General features: G+C 40.5%; 1 long non-coding RNA gene across 1 annotated transcript in view; it reads left to right on the forward strand.

Annotated features, from left to right (window-relative positions):
- The first annotated feature begins 2,885 nt into the window (after window positions 1-2,885).
- LOC138067820 (uncharacterized) overlaps window positions 2,886-17,827 on the forward strand; it is a 70,009-nt gene continuing 55,067 nt past the window's right edge. Inside the window, exon 1 of the long non-coding RNA XR_011142210.1 lies at window positions 2,886-3,012. This is a non-coding gene — a long non-coding RNA (uncharacterized lncRNA). The remainder of the gene's footprint in view (window positions 3,013-17,827) is intronic.

Consider the following 17,827-nt stretch of genomic DNA (forward strand, 5'->3'; position numbering starts at 1 on the left):
GGATTAAAGCCAAAATACTATTTTTAAAAAATTATCCTTCTCAGATTTGCCTGAGTCTATGTTCTATTAATTTAGCCATCCTAAAATGTTTTGTGATGTGCGCCATGCTTCTAAACTGTGTAAAGGGAGATGCTCCCCCAGGCTTTCATGGAAATTATGTTTATAGTACAAGCTCCTGTTTTCTTCTCATTCCCTTAAGCAGAAAGGTCCTCACTGGCACATTTTCACTGGCAAAAATGTATACATCATTTAAGTCATTACAGGTCAACTGCTCATTTGTTACAATAAACTATATCATCCTCGCTAGGAGGCCAAAGAGAGCCTGTAGCCATGAATATACATCTTCCTAGGGTAACTCAATTCAAAGCAGCAGCGTGCCATGGTAAAGTATTACTTAATTTATACTGCTAATGTTTAACATTGATTCTGTGTGGGAAAATAAAGCCCAACGCATTTTGAGAACCTACATCATTAAGGTTTAATAATTTAGACCTAGTTAATGTGATAATGAATTTACTGACAACTAAAGTGCAGTTTCAGTACTTACATTTCTAGAAATACTGACTCTGAAACTAGGTTTTCTAGGCAGAAAATGTATATTATAGGATTGCTTGTGTAATTTACCCGTCCTCACCCTCTTACCCTAGAGTAAAAAATACATCTTTAGGTGTGTTTACTAACTGGTGGAATGCAATGGTTCTTTCAATCCATACATCTGGTGAACTATACAGTACTAATATGGTCTAATAGGATATTTGTATTTCAAAAAACTTCTTAATTGGTGGAAGCTGCTTAACATTTTTAAAGTGTAGCAAAAAGAAAGCTGCTATTGCGGTCACAAGTACCACATTCAGCTGCTGTGACCTCGGTAAATGTGTATGAGAAGCGAGTTATCTGTATTATGTGTGCGTTTTCCCTCCCGATGCCTGGTCCCACTCAGGACTGCTGTTACAACTGTTGTGTTAGCCCCCATCACTGCAGAAATTATTTGACAAATGATGTGTAGGTCATTTTCAAAGCTGGGGGGGGAGGAGTTATTTATTTTTTAAATCTGACATAGTGTAGTACCTCCACCTCCCTCTGACCTTCCCATGTCACTGCTCAGACTGCAGCCATCTTCTACTGCCCCTGTGGGTGTCTTATATCAATCAGGCTTCCTTTCAAATGGCTAAAATAATGGGTGTCCTCCACGCGTCCGAATGTGTCAAGGCTTCCGCAATATAACTTCAAGCAGGAGTCGGGGCTCTCTGCACCTTGGGGGAGGTACTTACTCAGCATCTTGCTGGATTTGGCCTTGTTGCAGGATGTTTCTGAATATCTTTTGCGTGGTCTCCTTGTTTGTTTTACACAGCGCTGCTAGTTGAAACACAAAAGCCTCCTCAAAAGGGAGTAGGATGTTCTATACCAGGGATTTCACAATTTTTTTTTTCCCTGTTCTGTTACAAGTGGTAGCAATATGTGTGTTTGTTTAGGGGGGGTGGAGGGGTTGTTGCCGATTCAAGCTTCAGTAAGCCTTGGGTCTGTGATTCTCCCTATCTTGAAGTTCATAGCTCAGAAACCCCCTACTGCAGGAACTGCTGGCAATTGCCTGACACGGTGTCTTGTGTCAGGCAGATCAGAGAGAGCGGGAGCGCAGAGGTTGGGTTTCACATAGGAAGACCTGTAATTTTGGATGCTACTCAGGGAATCCAGTGTCCACCCTCCAAAGAATCTGCAGGTGCTTATAGTTGTTGGTGCTGGTGTTTTTTGGGGTGTATGGATGTGAGATTTGGTTTATGAGATACCTGAGTGGTTCCAGGTCTGTCCAGAAGAGGGCAATTCACAGTTGCACTCAACAGACAATTATTCACAGTTCTTTAAAGGTTTTTTGTTTTGGTTTTTAGGTACGGGTGGCTCATCCAGTTGTGGTATTAGCTTAGGAAAAGTTTGCATAATTTCTCTGTGCAGTTCTGTATTTCTTCAGAGATATTCCTGATTTCTGTTTAGGAGTAGAAGGTAGCACAGATATGTATAGAGTAGGCATACATACATATGGGCATACATAGGCATGCATTTCTCCTGGTTCTTTTGATCTGGGCCCTGAACAAGTTGTTTCATCCCTTGACCTATATTTCATTGGCTTTTTCCTTCCACTCCTTGTCTAATTGCTGCTGTTAGGTTTCAGCTCTCAACGTTTCAGCCTGTGTTTAGCTTGATGGAGTTTGATTCTCAGTTCTTATGGCAATAAAAATAATAGGAGTAAAAGCTGAAGAGAGAATCTCAGTCTTGCAAGAAAGCCTATTCACAGGAAACATCTGTCCTTAAATTGCAGAGTGAAAGAGTTCAAGCAAACATGCAGATCTTGAGGAAAATATCTGATCCAAGCTGAAACATCCCCTTACATGGCTTGCCAGTTATTAATACTAAATACCAGTATTTGGGCACCACTGTCTCTACTTTATGTACTAGAATGAAATGGGAAGTTGAGTTTTAATGGTGGTTGGTTGCCATCAGTGAATTCATGTATCTAGCATGGGAGCGTTATTTATCAAACTCTGGAACCTCAGCAATGGAAGTACAGCCACTTCCACTTAAGATGGATCAGTGCTGTTTTGGCATCCTGGGAAAAAATGCCATTTTCCCAGTAAAATGCTTTTTTCTGTGGTTCAGGTTGTACAGAAGAGTGACTTGTGCAGTGCTGTCCTGATCATTTGGGTTCCCTCTCCTACTTTTTTGCCCCCTGCAACCTCTCTTTCCACCCCGTAAAAGTTTCTTCTCCCTTTGATTTGTTGAACTTCCCTCCTTCCCCTCATACTATTACGAGTTTTAGTTTCTGTTTGAAATTCAAGTTCCTTAGAGCTTTTACTTCCTCCTTTTATCTGTCCCTACTCTTATTCCCTTTGTAACGCTGTTCCTTAGAAAGTCTAATATGTGCCAGGCATCAACATTATGTAGGAGAGAGACTGTTGTGACTTAAACTGCCTGCAGTGCGCTGTAGCCATAGAGTCTCCCTGCTAGGAGCTAGTGATGCAGGTAAGTCTTTTGTCCGTGTTAGCTTACAAAACTCCTGAATCATGTTAAACGTAATTAATATCTGCTTTCTCTTCATTTTGTGTCCCAACACAAGCTTGGCAATTTTGGGGTGTTAGTTTGTCTGTAAGAAGCGTTTTTCTTTCCACACGCCCTAAAGACACAATGACCTTGGGGCTGTCTAAAAGCTGTGGCCGATGAGCCTTGTGAAATTTCCTTAGAGTGACTATGCAGGTTACTCCCTACTGCCAGCGTACCAGCCCCGTTATGTGCCGGAGATTACCACGTGTCTAGTCCTCAGCTGCAGTCACTCATAGTCTGGTTTGTTGCTATAGAGCACTAGGCTATAAACCTTATTGGATAAAGAATAACAAAATGTTTGCTTTTCCTGTCTGGACAATTACTCTGGGTAGGGTGGTGCTGCTTATTGACCTTCAGATTGCTGAGCCGCATAGTCTACTTTTGATATTTAAGATGAAATTCCTGTACTTTCTTCTATCACTATGCTGGAAGCAACCTCCTCGGAAGGTGAAAGAAATTTGACTTTGGAAGTAGGCTAGTATGGGAGAATGGAGCTGTTAGATTTCTCGATGGCTTCCAGAGATTGTACCAGATGGTGCTGATGTGGGGCTGAATGAACGTTACCTTTTTCTGCAGCATTTGCTTTCTGATACAGCTGGCAGCTGCTCTGTGACTAGTTAAAAACTGAGCCTGAGACATCCTGTTAGAACAGATCAAGTATCGTTACTGTGTACAGTATTTCAAAAAGCAAAAAATCATACATTTATTTCAGCTAATCTTACATATGAGATGAATGTGTCTTTCATAATGTTACACAATGTAACCATAATAACACAGCCGAGATGGTAAATTCATTTTAATTCCACAAAATTCATAATTGGTGACATTGCCAGTGGGAGCAATTGATCTCTGCTTTCCATTTGTTCTTGACTGTTTCCACTTCAGTGAATTAAAAGAATTGGGCTGTTGGGACCCCACCCTCTGCATGTTCATACAGCATATTATGCAAGAGCAATAGCCTTCAGAAAATTGCTTGTAATAGACAATGCCTGCGTTAAATAAAAAAGGCAATAGTCCCTGGCCTGACTCAGTATTTTAATCCTTTTCAGGTTTTTATTATACCTGATGCCTTTCTGTTCTGTGGTGGAGCTAAGGAACAGGTGTAATTCAGTATAGCTAAATTGCATTATTTGAAATTAATGAGTTCTGTGTTTATTCTTGTAAATTAATACAGTTTCTAATAAATCAAAAGAGAACGTGCACTTCTGTGATTGCCTGCATATTACCTCTGTGGGGATAATTAACATCTTGTGACAGTGAAGTCGTATGTCAAATCTGAGATCTTATTGCTAGCCTAGTGAAAATGATGTTGCTAGTGACCTATATCACGACCTTATTGATGCAGTACAAGTTCACTCATTCAAGATGTTCAAATCACAGTCTTGTCACTCTACAGTCCTCCCTGTTCTGTTGGAAAGGAGCAATACTCATTTATCTAAAATAAAACAAAAAGTCAGAGTTAATTAATGGGGCAGACCTTAAAGAACATAATACCTTCAATACCTTTTGAAGTGTACATAATTGATCATCCTGCTTCTTTTTCTTAATGTTATTTTTTCTGTGAAAGAAAATATTTGAGTGCCCAAGCTATTTGTATTCATGCTACTTTTGAATTTTTGCTGTAATTAGGGCTAGGTAAAATTACTTACATTGGAAGAAATGAAATTCTCAGTGCCATGCTGTCCTGTTTAAGGTTTTTTAACAGTAATACTCACTGAGTAGCACAGGTTTCTTGGGCCTAGCTCCTTCCTTTTTGAGTAATGTCACCAAATTATCTTTAAAACTGAAGCACTCAGCAGATAATCTTGCTGGCCAAGAGCACGATGTTGTGTGTGTATTCCAGGTCACAGAGAAAAGAGGACAAAACATTCTGTTGTGGCTTTTTTGTTTTTTTTCCTGAATTTTACTAGAATTGGAAATGTTGCTGAATAGGTGTCCATTGGTAATTCCTACTTTGATCACTCTGATTCTGGATGGTTCAGGGGGCTGGTAATGGGCTATGGAGTCTTTCTTCTGCAGATGATAGTTCAAAGGGGAATATTTCGAGAATGCTTTGGAATCTTCATATAAAAGAGGCAGTATGTAAGTGCAAATGAGTAGGTTTCTGCTCAGAGACTGAACTTGGAGATGGAGTGACTCAAAATTAATAGAAATAGGATGTTTTTAGCTCCCGTGAAATAAGAAAAGGTCTTCATGGAAGAAAGCTCAAAAGAGTCTTCAATGGCAATCAGCAGAATAGTTAGGAGTTCACTCAGCATGACTATATAGCTAACTGCACAACACTAGAAGTAAACAAAACGGCCTCTGTCTGGTTGAAGTTGAGTAGGTACTATGAGTCTCTTGCTGCATAAAGCCAGTTTTGACAAGGCTAAATGCAGCTTGGTTCATGTGTAGCATCTGCTGTCCAAGAAAAGACCTTGTTTCATAGAGTCTCAGACATCTTATCTTCCTTTTCTTAGCTTCTGATGCCTCTTTTTTTTTTTTTTTTTTAAACTGTTTGTAAGAAAAGCCCACTGGCTGACCTGATGGTGCTTGATGCCAGTGAATGACCAGTGTCGTCCAGTTTGTATACAATCTAAAACAGTAGCTATGAAGTGAAAACAGTCTTACTCACTCCACTGGATGTGTATGCAAATTGAAAAGAATTGCTGCTTTTAATAATAACTTAGTTAAACGCTTAAGTGCTTATCCCAGTACATAAAAGTGGCAAAGCAGTGTTAATAGTGGTTTGAACTGCACCGTTTACTGTGATTGTTGGTACCTTGAAATTTAAGAATGTACCTTCACTTGCATTCATCCAGTCAACATGACCAACTACATCCAGTCTTGCTGATGGAAAACTGAACAAGGAGAGACCTTTGTTAAAGGGCCTGAACACTAAGTACTGGAAGAACTTTTCGTAAGGACTTTATGAAGTACGGTTCTGAGATCTCAGTTAAATTCGCAGGTGGAGATTGAGTGCCCATTACCCATTTCTTTTTTAATTCTCTTCAGTTTGACTCCTGGACCTTCTGCCCTTAAAGTTGGGCTGACACTTTTGTGCTTGCTGAAATTGCTAAAATTTTCTAGATTAAAAGACTTCACCTTACAGTGTTGTACATGGAGCACATTCCATTGGCTCTGTATTTCTGCTTGCAGAAACAACCAGGTAAGTCATCAAGTGTTACTTCAGATGGTTTAATAGCAACAGGCTAAATTCTGGTCTCGGTCAATCCAGCTGAAAACTAGAGTAGTTCTACTGAAGTCTGTAAAGTTGCACTTCATCCTCAGTTGTACAGCTGAGATCTGGATACTCTTAATCTAAGTTATTAGTATTTGTACCACTGTAATTTCTGAGCATCTAGAATCTGCCTCTCCCTCTGTTTGTGGATGGAAATATATTTTCATTTTCAAATAGCTCATATTCTTTTTATCCCTTACCTTTCTGAAGTCTTTCCAAAATATTTTATAATATATATAGTATAGCCAAACTCATTACCATGGACATTCTTGGCTTCTCTATCTCTAATGGCTTAATTCCTTTCTTCAGGTAAAACAAATACAGCATGTCAGGTGTCATCAGCTGTGCCGTACAAGCACCAGGTGGCAATTAAATTGTGATCAAATATCCTAAAGCAGGTGGATTGGGTGACGTGGCTTCTTACTAGTGGATTTCGGCCAGCTTTCATCCTTCAGGTCTCTTTCCAGCTGTTTTTGGGATGCAGAGGTTATTGGAAAGGCTCTTTACAGAGCCCTTTCATTCTGAGAGAACCATCTTTTAAAATACCACCACAAAGATCTTTTAAAACACTTAAGTTTCACAATCACTCTTTGCCCGGTATCCTGGCACAAAAACACTGCTTGCTGCCTTTTCTAGTTCTAGTCTTCCTGCTCCAGGACAAAACATCATTCTTTACTAGGAAAGTGTATAGCAGTATGTACTTGCTTTCTTTTGAACATCAGAAGTAAGGATTCCTGCTGTAGGGTCTGAGTAGGTTTTATCTGGAAATGGTGGAGTGTTGTGGGGAATTCTTTGTTTCTTTCTTTTTGGACTGCTAAATCTGCATAACAACCTTAACCATTCTAGGGCCAGAAGTCCCACTGAGGACATGTGTCCTTCAGTGGCCCCGCTCAGGCCCAACCTGTTTTATTCAAAGCCAGAGACAGTTGTTAGCCAAGCATAAGACAGAACACAGAACTCAGGACTCCTAATTCTGCCCTCCACTTTTCTTTTAACTAGAACACAGCTGTTAGGTATAATTCCTCTTCACTTCTTGATAACAGTCCATCACCTCTCGTTTTCTTTTTCCATTCCCTAGAAAGTAATGTAGAAGGAGAAATACCTCCTTTTTTTCCCCCCGTCCTTATAGACTTCAACAGCATTTTCTCTGCTTTTAAACATGCAAAAATGGAGTGCCTGGTGATTTCACATGAGTAATTTTTCTTGATCATTTTCTTGATCTAGACCCTTCAGCTAGTGTGCTGCATGGAACTCTACCTTCCAGGCTGAGAAAACAGCCTTTCAGTCAGTTGAAGAGTGAAGAAATAGCATTTCTTAGCTGAAAGACAACTTTTGCAGTTTCAGTTAAAAGAATTACTGGGATTAGGAAGACAAAGGCCCACTTCTGAAATCAGCTTTAGTAGCATTTACGCAGATCAAGTGATCACTTCAGGTTTCTCATTCTTTTCTAACTGGCTTCCTCCAATGCCCTAACAATGTTGTACTGTGTTTGCACTGAGAGTGGAAAAATATGTTCAGGCTATAGATGGAGCTGCAGTGGCTGACAAAACCGATCTGATTGACCATTTAGTTGGGGAATTTTGTGTGTGTCAGTTTTCCTTTGTTGCAGCTGCATACGGTGATGTTCTCTGAATTCACTGGAATTTTAAATTAACTTTTATTGTTTTTATTTTTAAAGGAGATTTAAACCAGAGAATAACTTTGATTACAGAGCCGTGGCAACTCTTGCAATACATGCATCTCTTGCTATAACAATTAGCTTTACTCAGATTAGCAGAACCGGCATTGTTCCAGTAGGTGCTAAGTTAAAGTAGTGAGTTTGTCTTGTTAGTGCAGGGGACTGGGGAAATTAATTTCTTGGGCTATCTGTTTAAGACCTGATTGCTGTAAGACCTGCTCAGATCCCTGTTGCATTAGCAAGCTCTAATGCTGACCTGCAACTTGCATTCGCTTGCCTCCTCAGCACCGTGTTACCCAATCCTCCTAGAAGCAGTTTTAATAGGTGTGTGGTTTAAAAATTGTGGGAGATAAATCTGCTCAGGCTTGCAGTCCTGATGAGACTGAACCTGCATTTACAAGTGTGATAGGATTTAAAAAAAAAATCAGTTCTCTCAAAGAAGCCATTAGTCCACCGCAGGGAGATCTTATGTCAAGTAAGGCTTCTGGCAGATCAGCTTCTAGCTCATCTACTTGCTGCAGTATAAGGTGTGCCCATGTCCATTGATTTGCCTGTTCCCCTGCTTGAAGGCTTTTGCTGCCATAGGAGTTTTGGCAGACTGTCGTATATATCTGTGCGTTTGCTATTCTGTTTGATAGCTGATATTACTAAGATAAACCACTGATTACAGTGTGTTTGTGCTAAGACAGATTATGTTAAACTGGACTGGCTGAGACATGGGCAAGCGCTTCCTTCTGCTGGCTCTTCTTCAGGGCCGGAAGCAGTCAGGTGTTAACCTGGTATAATTGATTGCTTGGTGACTGGCAGTTGGAGCCATGCATTGCTGTAGCCAAAATTTGTGCTGGGACTGGGCAACATAAGATCACACGACAGCAGCCACATCCTTGATGCTGTGCCCAGCCCCCTAAACAGGCTCAGAGGATAGGTGAGTCATCCTCAGCTCTCTTAGCGTTGAGACATTAGAGTGGCACTCACTGTTACTAGTACTCTGATGTATTTGTGCAGAGTAATTAACCCACTTACTGGCTTAATAATGATGAGACCCTCCGTCTCTGCTTTCCTTCCAGGGAAAGAATGTGTGTGCATATTTACCCAATGCAAAAAAGTTGTTCCCTTTTCTGAAAGAAAATGATGGTGAGAGAATCTCTTCTTTTTTTCACTAGTTTGGCCATGATGTATAACTGTGAGCAACAGTAGAGCAAGCAGGATCACCCTCTATCCCAGTAAGCTAGCATATTTAGTTAAGACTAATTACTCAGGCAAATAATGCCTTACTCTAAAGTACTTCTTAATGGAGCATGCTCAAAAGGGAGGAAGGGCAGGATTTCTTAACAGCTAGGAAAAGCTAGTGATTTCAGAAAGAGTGCATGCATGCTCTCCATGCACCTAATTAATATACGTTTTTCAAAATGGAGATATCCTCATTTTTGTAGATATTAATATTCCTACATGTGATTGCAACAGTAAAAGCAAAAAGGTAAAAATACCTTTATTTTTCTAATAGGGATTTGCAACCCCAGGACCTCTTAAGCTGCAGGTTGATGGATCTTAACTTAGTGACACTAACATGGCACTCCCAGGGAAATGTGTTGTGTAATGCTTTAATCATTAATTACCATCATTCATCATGCAGACCTCCTTTTAATGTCCATTAGCATCATATGCCACTCATGAATGCTTATAAGTGTATAAATGTGCTGGTAATCCTGCTGAGTAGGTTTACATTAACTGTAAATTATCTTTTTGACCAGTTCGTTGGCCTTTCTGGCTGGTGGAGTTGTCTTATTTGTAGCATTAGCAATGAGTTTGGGAAATGAGATACGCAGAAAATATGTACAGGTCTGTCTTAAAAGCTAGGACCAGCTGGTGCCTGGGGATATGTTGTGAAGTGTTAGCTCAGTTGTGCCAGCCCACGTCAACATCTTTTTGAAACAAAAACCTACAGTCTGTGATCCACATGGCAATGATCTTGTAGAGATCGCCAAACACTTACCAATTTCACTTACTTTAAGCATGTCCATTTAACAACCCACAACTGTTTTAAAGAAAAATCAAAGTAAATGTAACCCTAGACAAACTGTTGCAACCTCCCCCCAAAGCAAAACAATATTTAAAAAAAAAGAAAATGAGGAGGTAGACAAATGAAAATAGGTAAATGCAAGCAAGCAAGAGGAGCCTTTGTCTGCAGCAGCTTGTGAAAGCCACGTGAGCGTGCCACATTCCCGTTCTTTTCTTGGGTGAACATTGTGTGGGCACACTCCATCTCCAGCAATATAATGTGGCTTTGGTGGGAACAACATTGTGTTCCATATTGTTGCATTAATGATTCATGCGAAAGATGCAAATCAAAATGTAACGCTTGACTACTTCCCATTAGGGAGCAGTTAAAAAACCCATGACAGAAACAAATACAGAAGTATCAATTTATGTTACATATATGAAATGTTTAGTATGAAATGTTGGCCATTTCTTACTGAAAATCAGATCCTTCTCTGGAATTAGCCTCTGTGTTTTTTGTCTTCCACACAGTTCAAAACCGAACATCCTTTTAAGATAATCTCCCACCATATGCAAAAGTACTTTTGCATAACCAAAGTCATGCAGGATGCACTTTGCTGGTTGGAACTAGATTTGACAGCTCACCAAGCAGCAGACTCTTTTTAATGCAGTCCTCGCTGTACTTTCTTTGCTGGTTAGATGGAGGAAAGGTTTGTTTGCTCCAGGATGTGTTGTGGGATGCAGCTAGTCACTAAAGGCTAGATCCTGAGTTGTCATATGAACTCTCAAGGAATCTAAGAGTTGAGTTTACAATGCTCTTTAAATTATTTTATTGACCTTGATCGCATCAGGAGAATCCTTGGGTTCTCTTGGTTTCCTTTGGTGATTGCCTGCTGCCATGAGGCTAGGTTTTCACCCATCTGCACTGCAGCAGCAATTTCACTTGACAGTATCCATAGGAGACAAGTTGACATGTTGTCACACATACTCACAAATATTTGAGCAGTTTGATGCATGCTCAGCATCAGGTTTTGCATGAAAACTCCACTAACTGACTCTCTGTCAGCAAGTGTCAAATCCTGGTCCTGCCGAAGCTGATCACAGGGCTGTGACTGACCTTAGTGGGAGAAACTGGGTAAGAATATGGGCTCTACTGGATGAGGTCGGTGTGTTTGTTTGAAATACAAAGGCGACATGAATTTAGGTCCTCAGTTTTTAGTAAAGTTATTTGCAGCAGCAGGGCTGGCTTTCTGCACAGGTAAGATGAGAAGCAAGGTCATTCATATGTGCCTTTGAGGCACTTGCACTGTGGCCTACCTGAAATGAATTTGTTTGCTCAGATCAACTCCTAGGAGATTTGAAGTCCAAACTCCACCATTATTTTTGTGCTTTTTGACAATTCCAGCAGAGTAGCCGAGTGCTGGGAAAGGAAGAGAAATATTCTTTTACCAGATGCAGAGAGCAGGTTGGGCAAAATGGCCTTGGCCTGAGCAGAAAGCTTAAATCTCCTGTTTCATTGATGTGTCATCTTTTACTATCATTATGTTCACTGACAGGAAGGGAACACAGTTTTTACCAGGGGTGCAGAATGGCAGCTGCTGTCTTTGCAGAAGGCAGCATTTCATCAGAGGCAGAATTGCTAAGTTTGATGTTTTCAGCTCATGTGGGGCACAGGAAAAGATACGATCTTGCCTATCAGCTCTGTTAGTGCTGCCCCATGTCGTGGTACATCACCACTGCTGTACGCCCCTGGTATGTCACGTCCTCCAGAACACGGAGTCTGGTATTCTAGCGGGCCACAGCAATTCTGACTTTTTTCTGAAGGCATAACTTTCTTAAGGCAGTCTGGTGACCCAGTGGTCTCCCCCCCCCCCACCCTTCCCGTGGTGCAAATTTACAGCTTTCCTTGTATCTGGTAGCCAAGCTGCATCTAGCCAATTAAGTGAATCACTTTCCTTCCTACAGGCTACAGACACTTCCAGTTCAACCAAACCTACAGTGCTAAGGAGTCCAACCGCAATTTCCCGAGAGTCACATTAAATAGTCATCTAGCTTAGAGGTAGAAAGGTCCAACAATGAATTATGATGCTATCCAAATTCTAGCTTTCCAGTCAAAAGCCTAAGTGGGACCATGGGACTGGGTCCTTAGGAAAGGAAAAAATACTAGAGCGTTCAACAGATGTCCTGACTATCCCCTTCCGGGAGAGAGCAATCCTTCCGCTTCTCTTTAACAAACTCTGACTATTTGTTTGTGCTTCTCTGGGGGCTTATTTAATGGTTCTGGAAATATTTTAAAAGACATTTAAAGGGAGCTGACAAATGTTTGACCTGTTTCAGTGTCCATGCGTTGAGTTAAATTATGATGGTATGTTTTACGTGCACCACAGAGGCCTGGAGTTGAAAGCTGGATAAGACTGTAGGAATGCTAAGCCCATTTCAGTGACAGTATCCAACACATGTTCTGTCTGGTTGAAGCATAAGGATGAGGAAGCGGTGGAGTTATCTGAGGGTTTTGGATAAGCCCTTCCTGATGAGAGGTTCAAGTACAATCAAAGCCTTAGAATAATGCTGTAGCCTGCAACTGGGTTCCTACTGTTCCACAGGTCATCCTCCCTGCTGCCCAAAGCTGTCTGCTGGCAGTGTTAGCAAAAGGGAAGAGAAGCACTATCTCTGCATATAGAGGAAAAACAGGATGATATTGTCCTCTCTGCATTCTTTCCTATAATGCTTCCCTGCTTGCTAAAAATAAAAACACACAAAATTAGTTACTGATGTTTGCTGTGCTCTGTCCTTTGCTTTCTCATTTGGAAGTGTCTCTCTTTTGGGGCACCATATCTAACTGAAGCCAAAGTTCCTTCTCTTCTCTGACAGATTTGGTTTTTTTCTGCCTCTAGACCTGGACCATGTTCATCTCGCTGGACCTAAACCGTCTTTGGCTCTATGCTCTGCTAGCTCCTTTACCTCTTCTTTTTTTAATATTCCCTCTCCTTTGAAGGTGTTCTGCCAGACTCCCTTATCTACATAGATCTTTGTGTCCTACCCTCTGTCCTTTCTTCAGCATATTGTCTATTGTGCTTTGACTTGGTCTTTTGCCTTCTCTAGCTAAGAATACTGCTGATCTTCTGTCTCCCATTTCTTTGCTGCTCTCATTCATAACTGCTCTTCAGTTGTAGCTCCAACCCCTGCCAAGCTGGGGGGCATGGTCAGTAAGTAGCTCTTCCTGGGCAGCACATCTCAGGTGAGTAGGTGGAGCTCCATGGGAGAAATTCAACAGTGTTTGCACAGTGGGTCTCTGTCCCTGTCCGGGTGGGATTTTGCAGAATTTACTGTAGTTCATGGAAAAAATCTAATTTATAGTTAAGTCCGTCTTGATCTGATAGTAGTCTTATTTATCTTACGCTATTGGTTTCTTCTCTGTAAGTTGAAGAAGAAACCCTGTGTTAGCCAGAGACTGACACAGGCTGCAGGCACTGCTTCCTGAAACTCTTGCTGAAGTCTTCTCCAAGTATGACTGCCTGCAGTTAATGTCATAAAATTATATTTAAGCATCTATGTCTACTGAATTTTTGGAAGATCTGTGCAGGCACAACTCAAGGTGAAGTCAGTGAGATGGTTCATCTGTGGAAATTAGGCTGCTTTCATTTAAGTCTCTAAATAAGAACTGAAGTGTTTATATTTTACATTTGCACGTTTCACAAATATTGACTGTTGTGTATAGCTTCTGATCTGTGTTAAAGATATTGGAAAATAATATTACTTCTCACCCCAACCCTCCTTTCCTCTCAAAACAAAAACCTGCAGCATTTGCCATGTCTGAACCTTGTCTGACTATTGTTTAACTTCTTCAGTTCCTGCTAGCAAGTAGACTGAGTGAAAAAGGAGTGAAAAGCTGCAAGATAAGCTTCTGCATTAGGCCGTCAATTAATCAGACTTAAAGTTTCACATTGTTTAGGGGAGGATCAGAGGATTATTATCTGAGACTGACCCAAACTGTGAACTTTTCAGATATGCCCTCAGACTGCAAGTTCCCTTTCCCTCTTGGAGGTATTGAGCAGTACCTTTTCCGAGATGTGCTCTTTTCCTCCTTACTACATGAACCATAGCCTTCTAATATGAAAAATATTTTTGTCTTTTTTTTCCTGCTGCTTCAGCTGTAACAACACTGGATGTTTGCTTGGCTTGGGTGGGAAGGTGGAAAATTCTTCCAAAATTTAGAAACAGAGACCTTTCTGATGTGTGCAGTAATCTTAAAGCAGTAAATTCTTTTTATTTGATTTTAAATGCATAATTTAGTATACAATATAAAAATGTATCCAAGGGGGAAATGAATTTTTTTTAATAACATGCTTCCCAAGGCGAGTGGCACAACGTGTGTGCTGATTGGAAAGGGAGGGAATAAATTTATATCCTCAAGGCATGACTTGTGGTTTTGAATAAAATTGAGATTGGTGCTGCTGTTGGCTTAGTTTCTCCTAGGCAGAGATGGGTTTTACTGTTCACTGGGAATTCAAACACAGGCAAATTGGGTTCACTTACAAGACTTTGATGATGCAGAGGTTTACTCCACAGTTCACACTATAGAAGTTATCGACTTCACTGCAGTCTAGAAAGAAAATCTGTAGACTGAAAATAACTTTTTGCCTCTCCAGGAAATTATGTGATCCTGAATCTGCACAACTTTGCACACATGAGCCATCCCTCCAGCATAAATGAGGTTCCTTGTGTAATTAGGGGATTGTATGATCAGGGTGATAGTAATTTTGGTTTTCAGTCTGTTGCTAGGCAGAGTGAGTTTCTTAGAGCCTTATTCATATGGCAGTGGTAAAGAATCACTTTCCTCTATCGTTGAACAGAGATTGAGAATGAAGAAAATAAGGTTTAGCTTAAAACTGTGCTTGCACATTGTTGGGGAATGAGCTATTTCTGTTCTGTGCTATGTGGCTTCCTGCAAGAAGCTTAAAGAAAGCATGTGTATTGTCTTGGACTTAGGCTTAATTCCATCCATTTGTGAGAGTGTTTCTGTAGATGCATTCGTGAACTCTGATGCAAACTGAGATAATCACTTTCAATTCAATTTAAGCCTGATTTATGCTCATTTAACTTCAACTAGTAAATAAAGAGTATTATTTTGAAAGTGTGTTTGTGATATATTCAATCTGCATGTTTTCCCATTCACAGTGGAGTAAAAAAATTGTCCACAAATAGTCTCAAATGCTGACCTTGAAGAATTTGAAATGTGGACTTGGCTAGAACTTGTATGTTTCCATCTAGCAGCATCCAGCTGTCATTTAAGGCTTTTCTAAGTGTTGCTATAGTATCTAGTCCACATTAATTAAATAAATATTTTAATGACATAAAAACAACTTTTAAATTTACTATTCATATACGTGGAAGTAAAAAGGAGTTCAGTTACGTTATTGCCCTAGAAGGGGATCCAAGCAGTTGGTTTCCACAGTGCGGTGTGTCTTAGGTCCACATCAGTGTGGAGTTCTGCAGAGGCTGGAAATGCATAGCACATCTTTCCAGATCTTGTCCAGCATTCAGTGGAGTCAGAGAGAGTTGCAGTCTATGTAATTACCCAAAACACAATTGTGTAATGGGATGGTTCTTTCTAAAATGAGTTAAATTCAACAATTTCTGGTATTATTGTTCCAATGTCTGGTTGCAACATTTTAAAATAAAATGAAAAAATGATGAAGGTAAGGGTTCCAATCAAGGCTTGCCTTCAGGGAGATGTTGGGGCTGGGGAGCTAGTGGAACTGTGCCTGGTGTAAAGGTGATTTCCGCAGTGGTTAAAAGCCCACAGTCTCTAGCAAAGAGATGTGGGAAGAATGAGATGTGACTGAATCACATTGCCTTCCGGCTACTCCAAACTGCTAAATGGTCTCGTAGGAAGTCATTGCAACATAGAGTTGCCTGGGGCTAGTCCAGGTTGCGTTAGGGACAGTTTCAGTCCAGTGCTGCACTCGTGGCTGAGGAGCGGCACCGGAGGCAGCCGACTGCTGCCTCCTTCCCTTGAGACTGTCCAGAACTGGGATCACGCTCATCCGAGCATTGAGCTATTTGCAGCCTGCCCTTCCTTAGCTTCCTGCATCGTAAGACATGAATGCACGTTTCCTTTAATGCTAAGTAACTTAGCTGATGGAGTGACATTCTGCTATACCTAAATATTGATCCACCTGTGAAACGTGGGTAAGGTGATAGTTTCAGTTCCTTCCCTGTTGCAAGTTTGCACTATATTGCTGCAGTGGTATTACAGACCAAATGCCAGATGTGTAACTTCAAACTGTGGGGCTGGGCAGCCTGATATTGCAAATACCAACTTACATAAATTACATGAAGGAAGGATAAAGCTCCCTGTGGATTTCACTGGTTTGTGAAATGAGTCCTTTCCAGTTAGTTCCTCTTTTTAAAAAATTACTTATTTTTACATTAAGATTTGAAAATAGAAGGCAATCTGGGTCCTAATCTTGACTGTGTAGGGTATGCTGAGCTTTCCAAGTCAGCCACAGGGAAACAGAGGGAAACAGAACCGTGCAAGACCAGATACCTGCATGATTTTATTTACCACATGTCGAATGGAAATTTTCCATTTTGTTCCATCAAGTCAGTTGATCAATTTATGCTGAACTATAATGACATCTTACAGTTTAACTGTTTTAAATTAGGCATCAAGTGATTTGCTTCAATTGAATAAGGCACCACTCGTCTTCTCGCACCTCTGGTGCATTGTGGGAATTTCCAAGGATGCTCCCATACGCATTTTTTTCACTGATGCCCAGCAGAGGGTGATATTGTACAGTAGGTTGTAAATCTGTGAGCTGTAGCACCTCACGCAATTATCTGCAGCCCTTCCTCAGATTTTATCATTTTAATCCACCCTTTAGAGCTATTACTTAAATGATATAGACATGGGTGGTGAAATTAGAATGTGCTGTATCTACTATTAATTTATAACATATGATAGGCTTATAGACGTCATAAAGTGTATCTTGAGAATGCTATGAACTCTGTTTAACCCTGATGTTTCAGAAAAGTTTGATTTTTATAGCCAAACTGTTTCATCACTGCAACAGATCTTACTTTCTTCTAGGAAAGATGCTTAAAGTGAAAATTCAATATTTCTCTTTGGTTTTGGCCTTCTCTTACTCTGCTGGAGTTGGTACATGCAGAGGAATGTCAGATTTTTATTGCAAACATCAGATGTGGCTATCCTGGCTTGGATTTGAATTTCCCTAGATCCAGGAATCCCCTACACTGAATGCACTAGAAATTCATTTATGAGATCAAAGTTAAATTTGTGGCTCTTGACCACATCCATATTTTCCATAAAAGCATTCTCCCACTGAAATATAAATGCCGCATAAAATACTGTTCATCTGTGTCTTTGTCTCCCTCCTGTGGCTAAATAAATTTACAGACCTGGTACTTAGAAACAACAGGTCTCATTCGTTAGCTGAGGCTATGTGTGCTTCTGGAAGTAGTTCATTTCCGTAAGTGTTTTTCTCATATGCTTCTAATTGGTGTGAGCACCAGACTGTGAGAAGGTGGTACCCGTCTTGTCAAAATCTAGATTGCATACAACATTTTCTAAAACAGTAAAATGTTGAGTGAAATGTTGCTATTTTTGAAACAAATATTTCCTTTTAGAATTTTCCCTTAAGCCGGGGATCCCCCTCACAAGCCTAATTACTAAGTGTTTTTTAATTTTCTGAGTAAATGTCTACCCTGAAAGGACCTGTCTAGGATCAGCCAAAATTTTTCCCAGCTAGCCAAACAGGAGGTTTAATTCGTGAGTGGTCCTCTGGTGCCGGAAAGGGGAAAGGGAACGGATCTGGTTG

Source organism: Struthio camelus, chromosome 7, assembly GCF_040807025.1.
Source record: "Struthio camelus isolate bStrCam1 chromosome 7, bStrCam1.hap1, whole genome shotgun sequence".
In the NCBI taxonomy this organism is placed as follows: Eukaryota; Metazoa; Chordata; class Aves; order Struthioniformes; family Struthionidae; genus Struthio; species Struthio camelus.